General features: G+C 40.2%; 1 long non-coding RNA gene across 1 annotated transcript; it reads right to left on the minus strand.

Moving 5' to 3' along the window:
- Positions 1 to 1,822: 1,822 nt before the first annotated feature.
- Positions 1,823 to 3,379, minus strand: LOC134297412 (uncharacterized). Its single transcript, XR_010004139.1, has 2 exons — positions 2,402 to 3,379; positions 1,823 to 2,316 (listed from the first exon to the last, which is right to left on the minus strand). It is a non-coding gene; the product is annotated as an uncharacterized LOC134297412 (long non-coding RNA).
- Between the last annotated feature and the right edge of the window lie 8,743 nt (positions 3,380 to 12,122).

A 12,122-nucleotide genomic window follows, 5' to 3' on the forward strand; every position in this document is an offset into this window, starting at 1 on the left:
CCCACACACTGGACACTTACCTGCATCTCCAAAATAACTCAATAGGATCCACCATCAAGGGGGGGGGGGAAGCAGGAGGTAGTGTCTTCTTCCCATCATATTCCATGGCATTCCGTTTTGAAAGAAGATGAAGAATTTACTCACCTCGTCACAAAGGATTCACTCTGCCCACTCCTCCTTAAACCATGCACTTCATTCCTCATCACAGCTATCCTCCTTTAAAAATGTTACTGTGACTGCGCAATTCAAACCTTTGCAATTTTGCAATTGCACATATATATATATTTTTTAAAAAAAAGGGAGCAGGGAAACATGTAATGTGGGCACTCCATGGACAACTGAATGGGAGGATGATGTTTATTTTTTTTATTTACTTTATTTCTACCCTGCCTTTCTCAACCCCGGAGGGAACTCAAGGCGGCTTACAAAATTTGGCAAAAAATTCAATGCCGCACAGACACAGAAAAAAACAGATCCATAAAAGTATAAAACAGCCTAAACATAACAAACAATTAAAATATTCATCATAAAACAGATTAAAACCATATAAAATGCTGAGTCATGGTCTCATACTTATCCATCATCATTTTCTAAAATCCATAGTCCATTACTCAAGCTGTTAAAGTCCAATTCTGTAGTTTCCTATTCATCAAACACTTGTGAGAAAAGCCAGGTTTTAAGTTTTTTTCTAAAAACCAGGAGGGATGGGGTCTGCCTAATCTCACTAGGGAGGGAATTCCACAGCCGAGGGGCCACCACTGAGAAGGCCCTGTCTCTCGTTCCCATCTATTGTCTCCTCCCAATCCATTATACACAGAATTGTGCAATTATAGCAACATTTTTTAAAAAAGGATAGAATTGTTTACCAATCCATTCCTGTGTCCAAAGAGTCTTATTTACCAACCCTTTTCTGTATCCAGAGAGCAATGGTGGCAAAAGGAGCATGAAAAGACCACCCACATGTACACCCACACTGAAACATCACAAAATGAATTGAAAATGAGCAAATGCACCATTTCCCATCCCTCGGAAAAATACTTGTTTCTAAGCATTTCTAAGCACCATTTATTATTATTATTATTATTATTTCCCCATGGGGACTCAAGTCATATAATGCATTGCAGCAAATGCCAGAGTATCCCAGATTCTGGGGTGAAATGGGCTCTACAAAATATAGAGTGTGTGTACGCACCTATCCTTGCTGAAGCACAATAAAGAATCCTAACAGGGGCTGTCAAAAATGCCCCAAGGGCATAGCTGGGCAGAAGGGGACTAATTGACCCCCTTGATTACCTCCACTACTAACTATAACTTTCCCTTTTTAATCCCTATATGCCTCTGGTGCTCTTGTGTGCATCTCTCCCAGATATAGGAGGGGGACTACAAAGGAACCTGAGGCCAGGCAAGTGTAATCCCCTTTCTGGCCTCAAATCGGTTTCACTCACACAGACAAATTGTCCCTGTATATTCCTTGCCAAAGAAAACCGTATTGAATTCATGGGGCACCATAACTTCATAGGCAACTTGAGTCTTTACTACACACACAAATACTCTTTTTGCTAAATCAATCGATACAATATTGCTTTCTCCACCGAATTGATGGATTTTTTTTATGAAATTCAATTTATTTCCTAATTTTATTCTGTATTCCTTTGTTATCCAGGATACATTGGAATGGGAATGAATATAATTATTTGATTACACATTAAAAATAAAATTATTATTTTACAAGGCAGATTGTACTGTTTAGTGTACCATATGCAAAATGTTCGGGAGGATAAAATATTTCAAAGAAAACTGTCAAGGACAGAACGCCACAAGGTTCAAGATAACAGAGTTTATTGGATTACAGAACTCAAAAATGCCCGTAAAATACAAGGGCCAGGCAGTATTAGCCTTTAGGAGCAAAAAGGGGCAAGGAAAAACGTTCAAAAGATAAACCGGATTAAACCGGAGTTTAATCCGGGTAAAAACAAACTGCTTGCTTCAGCCTGGGGATAAACAAAACAAAAGCCGAGGAACAAAAGATACAAAAGAATGCAACTAATTGGCAGCAGATTCCTCTCTGCTGCCAACACTGTGCTTAGAGTAACTTGCGTCGCTCCCACACACACAGCAGACAGGATTCCCAACACGAACAGATCAGCCAAGGATTGTAGCAGTAGAGTAGACCCAGTTCCTTTCCGTAGTTCAAAGCCAGAAGCAGACGTTTGTAGATTCCAAGTCCAAGAAGGGGGGAAGACAAGCCGTGGTCAGTTCAGTCCGAGTTTTCAAAACAGGAGATGGCGTCCGTCAAGAAGACGACGGAAGGTCAAGCTAATAAGAGTAAGCACAGGTTTGCACAAACAAATGCCCACACAATTCCTCCCGCCGTCTGACCCTAAATTCCAAAACAACTTACGTCTCAGCACAGGAAAACACACCAGTCTTCAGGAAAGCGTCCCACACAGATCCCAAGCGTTCGTCCAGATTACCTTGCCCAACGCAATTTGCAATTGCTCCCAAGCCCCATTTTATGCCAGTTACAAATCCTCATCACTGTCAGCTGTCCTCCTTAACCCGGGCGTTTCCTCATCACTTTCCTCATCAGAGCTGGAACACCTCTGACTACGCCCCACAGCATCTCCAGCTGTGGATCCCGTCCCATCCCTCCAGCTAAGCCATGGGTCTAATCCTGAAGGTCCCCATTCAGCTTCTATCCCATCATGACCAGTGGCACCCAATTCCTCCCTTACCCGAGTCCAATCCATCTCATCCTCCTCCGAGCTAACCAGCCCCTCCTCCATTCTCTCCGTAAACCCCTCAAAAGACTCTTCGTCAGATGGTGCTGCAAAAATGTCTCGCAGTCTTTTTCTTTCTCGCTCCTCGAGAGTATCTGACTCTCGAGGAGTCTTACGCCCACGTCTGTCAGTAACAGAGCCATGAGGCTCAATCATAACAAAAACTCTGTGTTGGACCATTTTTATGGGGACATATTTTGCAGATGGATGTCAGTACGGTGTCCAAAAGAACATTACCAAGGAAGTCTACTTAGTTTCTGTTTGGCTGATTCTTCTGTTTTGGCGCTAGATCCCTCCCCCTACTTATACTAATATGCGGGGCAACAACAGATATATTATGCATGTTTCCGAGTGAAATATAAGCAGAGACAAGATTGCCTCTTTCTTTAAACAAAAGAAGGCAATCATGGGCTATACTGGGTACATCAGTTTTACATGAGAAAACTTGGAATTTAAGTGAAGATTAAATTGCCTGATGAACATAGATCAAATCAGAGAGTAGAAAGGGAGTGTTTTGTAAGAGGGTTTTTTACTAAACAATGTGCTGATCTCACTGAAGTAGGATGTTCTCTTCCATGCTTTAAAAGTTAGGAATATCAAATAAAAAAAATGAAGAGGTAAAACAGGAATAGGGCATTTTATTTTGCAGTGACCCTGATGCACTTTTATTTCAAATAATGTAGTACCATGGCCAGAAGTACTATAGCTCCACAGTGGCCCTGGATTCCCTAATTTTCCCATCTATACCAAGAATGGCAACCATCATGGTGGGATGAATGGATGACAGTTAAGACAAGACACTAAACAGATGTAAAGTATCTTCTTGGCATTCTTTCTAATCACTGTCAATCAGCAGAGTATGCTAAACAACAACCCCCTTTAAGGGCCAAAGCTAGTAACTCTTTGCCTTTGTTTTCTTCATAGAAATTTTAAAGTAAGTTATATGACATGGGAGTAGAAATATGCTTCTGCTAAATAATTTTTGCATCTTTTATAAGCTCCAAAAGAAATATTGGAAGGCAGTAGAAGGGTTTTTTTTTCTCCCAAAACATAAATCACTGGGAATTTTTGGCTTTACACAGCATTAGAATAATACCACTAAGTACAGTATAATTATCATCTAATTTGTATCAGCTTCCATTAGATTCAATTTAGCCAATGTTATGTTGTTGGTTAAAACTTGGATTTTGCTTAAAAGGCAAATGGAAAGCCTTATTTGTTCTTTTTAAAATTTGAAAGATTACAGTGTGTGTTCTTGTTTGGTTTTAGCTCTGAATTTCCTGATTGACAATACCCCAGGAGATGTCAGCAGCCCTACAACTTCCATTTGGTTGTCTTGTATACCACAACTGCCTTGGGACTTCTTGTTTTCAGGTGTTCCCAAAGAGCTGTCAACACACCAGAATGATAAGCTCTTGGGGAGCCAATGTGTTGAGTACTTCAGGATCAGCTGGTGCCTATTTGAGGAGAAAACTTGAAACATTGGAGTGAATGGGTGGGAAGAAAAGCAACTAACTTTATTATGGGCGCTCCCTAGAAAACACAGTGAGTGAAATGTCAATTTGAAAATGTTATTGACATCTCTTTTCCAGTTTCTACAAATGCCAGAAGTGTCTGTTTGACAGTTGAAAAATAGGACCTTTGTAGAAAACAGCAAGTGGTGGAGTATATAATTGTGAATTCCCTGCATATGAGGAATTCCTCCCAATGTTATAGAGTAGGGGCCCTCAAACCTTTTAAACAAAGGGCCAGGTCGTGGTCTCTCAGGCAGCTGGGGGGCAAACTTTGAAAGAAAAACATGAACGGAAACATATCTGGTTGTACCTGACCCACCCTCTGTACCTCTCTCTCATCATTGGGGCAGATATAATTGGTGATAGCATTAGTGTGGATGAAAGACGTGCAGATCGTGCTATTACAGCACAAATGTGGCAAGGGAATGACACACATTGTCAACAATCAGTCATTTTTTGTGAATACAGCTATAGCTGCTTTTGAATGGTATAACCTGTCATAATGGCATGGTGTGATATGCTCCAAACAGCCTTACATGATGGGGAAAAATAACTGGTTGTATTAATCAATTTTCTATGAAGAAAAACATTTCACTTCCTTTCTCAGCATGCATGCTTTCATAAAATTTCTTTCCTTTTCAATAAGCTGTCCTTTATTTGGTCATGTGAAATTCCTAATTTGGTGTTTCCCTTGTAAATGAGCAAACTCACATTATCCTCAGCAGGTTCCACTGCAAGGATGCTTCTAATGATAGTAAATTCAATGGATTGAAAGGGAAAAGAAAGGGATATTTATTAGTTCATAGAATGGACACAAAAGTAACTGATTTTATACAGGGATAGGCTGTCATTGCAGGCATAATGGGTGCTTCTAGATATATTTTCCCTTATATTTGTGTTGTCCATGTTATTATCAAACATCTTGATCTTTACCTTAAAGCTATATCTATAGAATGAGATTCTCCATGGCTCACTTTATGCCATTTTTGTGTGTGTCAGGAGTGACCTGAGAAACTGCATGTTACTTCTGGTGTGAGAGAACTGGCCATCTGCAAGGATGTTGCCCAGGGGACACCTGGATGTTTTGAGGGTATTTCTTTTTTTAACAATGTTTTTTATTGGTTCAACTTTACAATATCTTACTTACATTTCATTTCCACTAGTGCTCACATTTATACACACTTCGTCTCCATGTAACATTGCTTTTATCTGCACCCTCTCTTTTTATACATCTTTTTCTTAAAAGAGGGGGGGAGGGAAAAACAAAAATAAGGGGAAAGAGAAGAGGGGGAGGGGAAAAGATAGGTGTTTTGATGTTTTTACCATCCTTGTGGGAGGCTTCTCTCATGTCCCTACATGAAGCGGAAGCTGATAGAGGAAGCTCATTCATGTTCTCCCCAAGTTGGATTCGAACTGGCAACCTTCAGGTCAGCAACCCAACCTTCAAGTCATCAGTCCTGCTGGTTCAAGAGTTTAACCCACTACTTTAAGGGGCTACTACTTTATGCCATAAAAAGATTAAACAGGAATTGGTAGGGAAAGCAAGCAGCCATAATTCAGTGGCAGAAGACATGGAGTGCACGAGGAAGGCTCTAAATGTAATTCCTGCATTTTAGGTTTAATGAGGATCAGGTATCTAGAGATGGGGAAAATGATCTGCTTGAAACCTTGAAACAGAAAAGATGGAGAGTGGTGAGCTAGATGGACAAATGGGCCTGGCAGGAAGGACTGATTATCTTTTGATCTCTGAGACACACATCAGGTTTGTTCTTTCTCCCTGTTCAATGCACAGCTGCTGACTGGTCAGGTAGATTAATACTTCAAACTGGCAATAGGATAGTTATTTCTTATCTGATACTGAAGACATTTCATGAGCCCTGGAATAAATTATATGGCACACACACATCTTTATTTTGCAACTTAAGGGAACATTGTGGGATCGATTAGAAGAAACAGCCAAGGGATGGTTTCATTGCTCCTTTTGATCTGCCACCTGACATGACGGTCTCACTGTGCCTAGTAAGAGATCTGGTCCTGTGACACAGCACAGGACAGCTTCTTCTGTTAACTACCTAAAGCAGAGTTATGGGGACCTTTTGTTACTATTCTACTATTCCCTGATCAGCTGTTTTAAGAAATGTTTAGCATGAAGATTGGCACCATTTCAATATGCTAAACAACATGCTTTGAGTGAGATTTTCCTGCTTCTTGCAGGGGGTTGGACAGGATGGCACGTGAGGTCTCTTCCAACTCTACGATTCTACGATTCTATGATTCTATGCTATAAACCAGTGTATTTCTCTCTTCTCTTTCTTTCTTTGCTTACATACACAAACAATGACACACATTTAATTTTGGAGCACCTCTAAACATTGTTCCTGTGATGCCATGATGAAAACATATGACATTAGGGGTCCTTTCACTACAAAGTCATAGCACTGTAATGCCACTTTAGCTGCCATGGCTGCATCAAAAGGCTTACACTTTGGTGAAACACTAGACCACTCTGGCTGAGAATGCAGAATGCCTCTCCCTAAACTTGCAGTCACATGATTCTTCAGTATAGAGTTATGGCATTTAAAGTGGATCCAGAGCTAGAATGGCATAGTGTGAAAACTGGACTATATTTTTCTGGTGGCTGTAAAACCAAAGATAATGCCAACAGGACATCATCCATTTCAAACGTGTTCCCACTGACTGAAGATACAGTTTGGCTTCAAGTTGTTTGTTTTTTTTAATATAGGGAAAGGTAAAGGTTTTCCCCTGACATTAAATCTAGATGTGTCCAACTCTGGGAGTTGGTGATCATCTCCATTTCTAAGCTGAAGAGCCGACATTGTCTGTAGACACCTCTAAGGTCATGTGGCCGGCATGACTGCATGAAGCACTGTTACCTTCCTGCTGGAGTGGTACCTATTGATCTACCTACATTTGCATGTTTTTGAACTGCTAGGTTGGCAGATGCTCCCTGGATTTGAACTACCGACCTTTCAGTCAGCAAATTCAGCAGCTCAGCAGTTTAACCTGCTGCACCATCAGGGGCTCTTTTTTTCATGTACTTCCCACTATATTAAACTGGTACAGAAATTTCAGTAAGCCCTAGGTAAGCCACACATTTTCTAAACACGTGTAGTATTGGTACCATGTTCCTTGAGATAACTCTTAGAAATGCAAGCAGACATTGCTGCAGATATCACTTCCCCATACAGCCCTTTTAAATGCCTCAAAGCACATTTTCATGCTATTCAGAGAAATGTGATAGGTTGATAGTGTATACAGATATCTACCAGTTTAATTAATTGTATTTTTTTCTATGGAATCTTGGTTTGGGAGATTAGTATGATATTTAAAATTATTTACTAGAGAGGTCCTGTCCACTCCTTTGAACTAAAGAACAGAAGATCCAAGTATCAAACCAAATTACAAATCCCAAGATTTTATAAAATGGAGCTATTTGTGGTAGAAAACTACTAAGTATACATAGTAAAGATATATAAAAATTATGAAATTTTACAGGAAAGGGAAGGGTTTAAAGAATCAATCCATATCATATCAAATTTGGTAATGTAGTACATGACTCTAGTATACAGAGTTCCAGCACAAAGGGAATCTCTTTGGCCTGATTGTCTTGTGGATGCAACTGCAAGCCATATGAACTGAACAGCTTCCTCTGTAACTATGCCAGAACCTGTGTCATTTTGGTGAACTGCAAATCCATTGGCACAGCTTCAAGCACCTCATCCCACAAGTATGGAAATTGGAAGCAACCCTTGGAGTTAGAATTTTGCTATAAGGATGACACATCTCTGATATCTACCTACCTACACAACTGTGTATATTCTGCAAGTTTTCACAATCCCTAGTTCAGTCTGCCAAGGAAATGTGTCAAGTCTTCTATTTTTAATCAGATGGGGTCACATATGTTTCCCTATTATTTAGAGAACAGAATTCTGAAAAAGAGGATTTGTCTGTTATATTAATAGATTTTTAGAACTTGTTCATTGCAGGCACTCTAAAATAACTAATGCACAGTTTTAAACAGATGAAACCAGTTCATAACAATTATTTTGCATAGCCAACTGCTGGCAACAAGCTGGTTTTATCTCTTTCAGTTCCAATGAAATTAATATAATGTGCAATGTTGGGAGCAGTTAGTTGAAATTCGTATTTTAAAAATGTTTATGATTCCAATCCTGGAGTACTCTTCACATTAAGAGGATCATAAAACATTCATAGAATCATGTTAATCAAATCACATTACTGTTTATAGATTTATGATTTACAAGCTTTATGTGGAGAGACTATTTATTGAATGCTGCAAATTGCAATTCTCTTCAGTACAATATCTTGAATATTCTTCCAGAATTGTTGTGATGAATTTTTGAAGCTATAACTCCTTTTACTGTATTGCTAATCTATGTAGATAACCTCTGGGTGAATACATGGTACTACACACCCATTAAAGAACCCAAACATCTGCCATATGTGGAAGATTTTCAGTGGGTACCTCCTGAAAGAACAAAGGCCCCCTGAATTATCATTGTAAAGAGCTAGGGGGAGTAAGCAAAACAATCCTCCATTTAATAATAAACGCCTCACTTTGAATGTTGTTCATGAATATGATGCAGTTCTGAATACTTTTCCTAAAAGATAAGTTTATTTGTGACAAGAATTATAATTAAAGTTTTGTGATACCGTCAATAGAGGATAGGCTACTAGTCCCATCCTTCTCTTGCCATGTTGGATACAGCACATTAGCAGCTGTAATAAAAATAGTTTCAATTCAATTGGTTGTTTAATTTTATTTAAGAACAATGGTTACAATAATACATCTTGCTATCTACATTGTGTAATTGTATGCATTCCTAGCTACTTAGCAGAGGCACTATGAAACCCCCATTTTATTGTTAAGATACATATCAGGACAATGGAAAGAGTGCCCTGATGCACATTGGGCTCTATTAATATGTATTGGCACTCCCTAGCCACTGTCCAGATTGATCTAGAGAGTGCCCAGTGCATCAATCCCCATTATGCATTGGTCCCAATGCACATCAGTCACTTCAATGGCTCCGCTTTTCGCACCTCGGGCTAAGTTCACCTTGCTATAGATACCCAGTCAGACACACAGATAGTTTTTTTGAAGTTTTTATTAAGTAAAGCAGAATATAAATCAAGCAATCAATCAAAAGGTAGTTCAAAGTTGTAGTGAAAGAGTCAATAGGTCCAAGAGATTCATAAAGTACATAAATGTCTATTAAATCCAAAAGGCTAGGTCCATGGGTTCAAAAAGCATAGCAGGAACAATAATCCATGAGGCAAAGAATTAGTCCATAGAGTCCAAAGCACAAGATCCAAGAATCCAAGATAATCCACAAGGTGAAGAATTAGTTCATAGAGTCCAAGAACAAGGTCCAAGAATCCAAGATAAACCACAAGGCAAATAGTCCAAAGAACAAGGCCCAAGAATCCAAGAACGCTGGCTTGATAGAACTTCCACACAGATGAAGCGATGAAATTGCACTGACAAAGAATAGTATGTGAAAGCATGCTTTAATAACAACTTAGGAATGCATTCCTCTTCCCACAGCTAGATTCACGTGATTCGAGTTTGCGTGCCAAACGCTCACTTCTACGGACTTTCTACGGACTTCTACGGGAACCCATCCAAGACAAACGGTCCTGTCTAGATAAGTCCTCGTTATCTTGCACCTGCTGATCAGAAGCTAAACCGTCATCCTCATTATTTTCCAAGGCTGAAGACTCTCCCTCAATATTTCTCATGTCAGCTTGACCGTTATCTGTTTCTCCTGGAATCAGCAGCTCATCCCGAAACTGCATGTCTGAGCTAGCTTCTGCCTCAGACTGCTGATCTTGAGTTCCAAATCCAGAATCCCCAGAATCCCCTCCATCTTCATCTAGAATCTGACCAGCCTGTGGCTGGGATACAACACCGCTAGACAATATGATGAATATGGATGTTATGAAACTACTCCGTTCCATTCCCTGCTGATGCAAGTTCCCTTTGGTAGACCTAAATTCTATACTAAATTTCAGCCAATATGTCTGTCTGTCTGTCTACTTATCTATCTATCTACAGTATATCCAAATTATACAAAATATTATATTTTATTGTATATCCATTTTAATATTTTATAAGCTATCTTGAATTCCAGTATTGTGGAAAACATGTGAAATAAATAAACAAATCAGTGTGGTCCAGTAATGGAACCAATTGCCCAGAGAAATGATGGGGTCTCCTTCTTTGGGCAACTTCAAAAAGAAGATGGACAGCTACCTGCTTGGGATGCTTTAGCTTAGTGGTTCTCAACCTTTGGGCCTCTGGGTGTTTCAGACTTCAGCTCCCATAGTTCCTAACAGCTGGTAAGATGGCTGGGATTTCTGGGAGTTGAAGTCCAAAACATCTAGAGGCCCAAAGGTTGGGAACTATTGCTTTAGCTGGAGATCCTGCACCAAACAGGGAATAGGACTCCATGGTATTCTAACAACTATTCTATGAGTCTATGATTCTTTGAAATAATATTATGATGAACACTACTACTAATAAAGTAACACCTCCAGCCTTCGGTTTTGTGGTCTTCTAATTAGTATACACATCTTCCAACCTTAATGGGGCTTCAAATTATTCTCTAAGTCTAAGATGTATCACATTCTCTAGTCCATACTCTGTCAGAAAGATGGATAACCTATAGCCACATGGGCCCATTGTCTCTAAAGTTAACCAATGTAGACCTCTGGAAGGAGTGGTATTGTCACGACCCAGGCTGCAGAGCACCAATAACCATACACAGAGGCCAGATTCTATCTAATATCTTTATTAAGGAAATATATAAAGTTAATAAAAACAAGTATAGGAAATAGTCCAGAAGTAGACCTTTCAGGAAAGGTCAAAATTAGTCCAAAAAAGCAATGTCCAATATGAAATATTAAGGTCCAAAGTTGTAATCCAATAACCGAAACTCTCACTTGCCAAGCAAGTGAGGGGAGATGACAAGGTCCTTTAGTCCATGAACTTGAGCAAGGCTAGGAAATAACTTGATTCTTGGCACACAAAGCTTGATTCAAGGCAACAAGGAAACGAGGAGCAAGAACAAGATCCGTGGTAATTACTTGGCAAGGTCCTGGAAACAAGGCAAGATCCGGGGAGAAAACAAGGCTGAGAACGAAGGCTTGGAACAGGAACAAAGGCTTGAAAGCAGGAGTAGCTGTCCACACACGCTGCTCCGGTAGCTGACGAATTGACTCCGCAAGATCCCTCCGTGGGCAAAACACCTAAATAGGGTCTAGTTTTCCCGCCAAAGAGCAGTTCTCTGGAGAACCAGAAACGAAAGCTATTCTCTGAGTCCAGATGCATGACTCCTTAAAGTTTCCCATGGAAAGCAGGCTTAATCAGCTGAATGCTTAGCAGCTATCCTAGCACTCCTGCGAGACGCCTGTTGAACTCCCCTCTGTTGTTTACAAAAATCATGGCGAGAAAACGGGGGAGATTTTGGCTCGGGGCTTGTTTGACAGACTTCTGGAAGACAAATCTCTTGCAGGTGCAAAGGCTCAATTTCTGGCTGGGATAGTTCCTTTTCTGGCTGAAATGGTGGAAAACCCAAGTTTTCCTCTTCATCATTCACAACAGTACTAGGAACGGGACTACATGGCCCATGAGTCATCACACTATCCCCCTCCTCAAGCCCCCTCTCAAAATAGGGCTCTCTCCCCGAGGCGCGAGGCCGCGGCTTGGCGGGATAGGTCAGATGGAAGCAGCGGGTTAAATCGGGGGCATGGACTGTGGAAGCGTCTTCCCAAGAACGTTCCT

This window comes from Anolis carolinensis, chromosome 3 (genome assembly GCF_035594765.1).
Source record: "Anolis carolinensis isolate JA03-04 chromosome 3, rAnoCar3.1.pri, whole genome shotgun sequence".
NCBI lineage: Eukaryota > Metazoa > Chordata > Lepidosauria > Squamata > Dactyloidae > Anolis > Anolis carolinensis.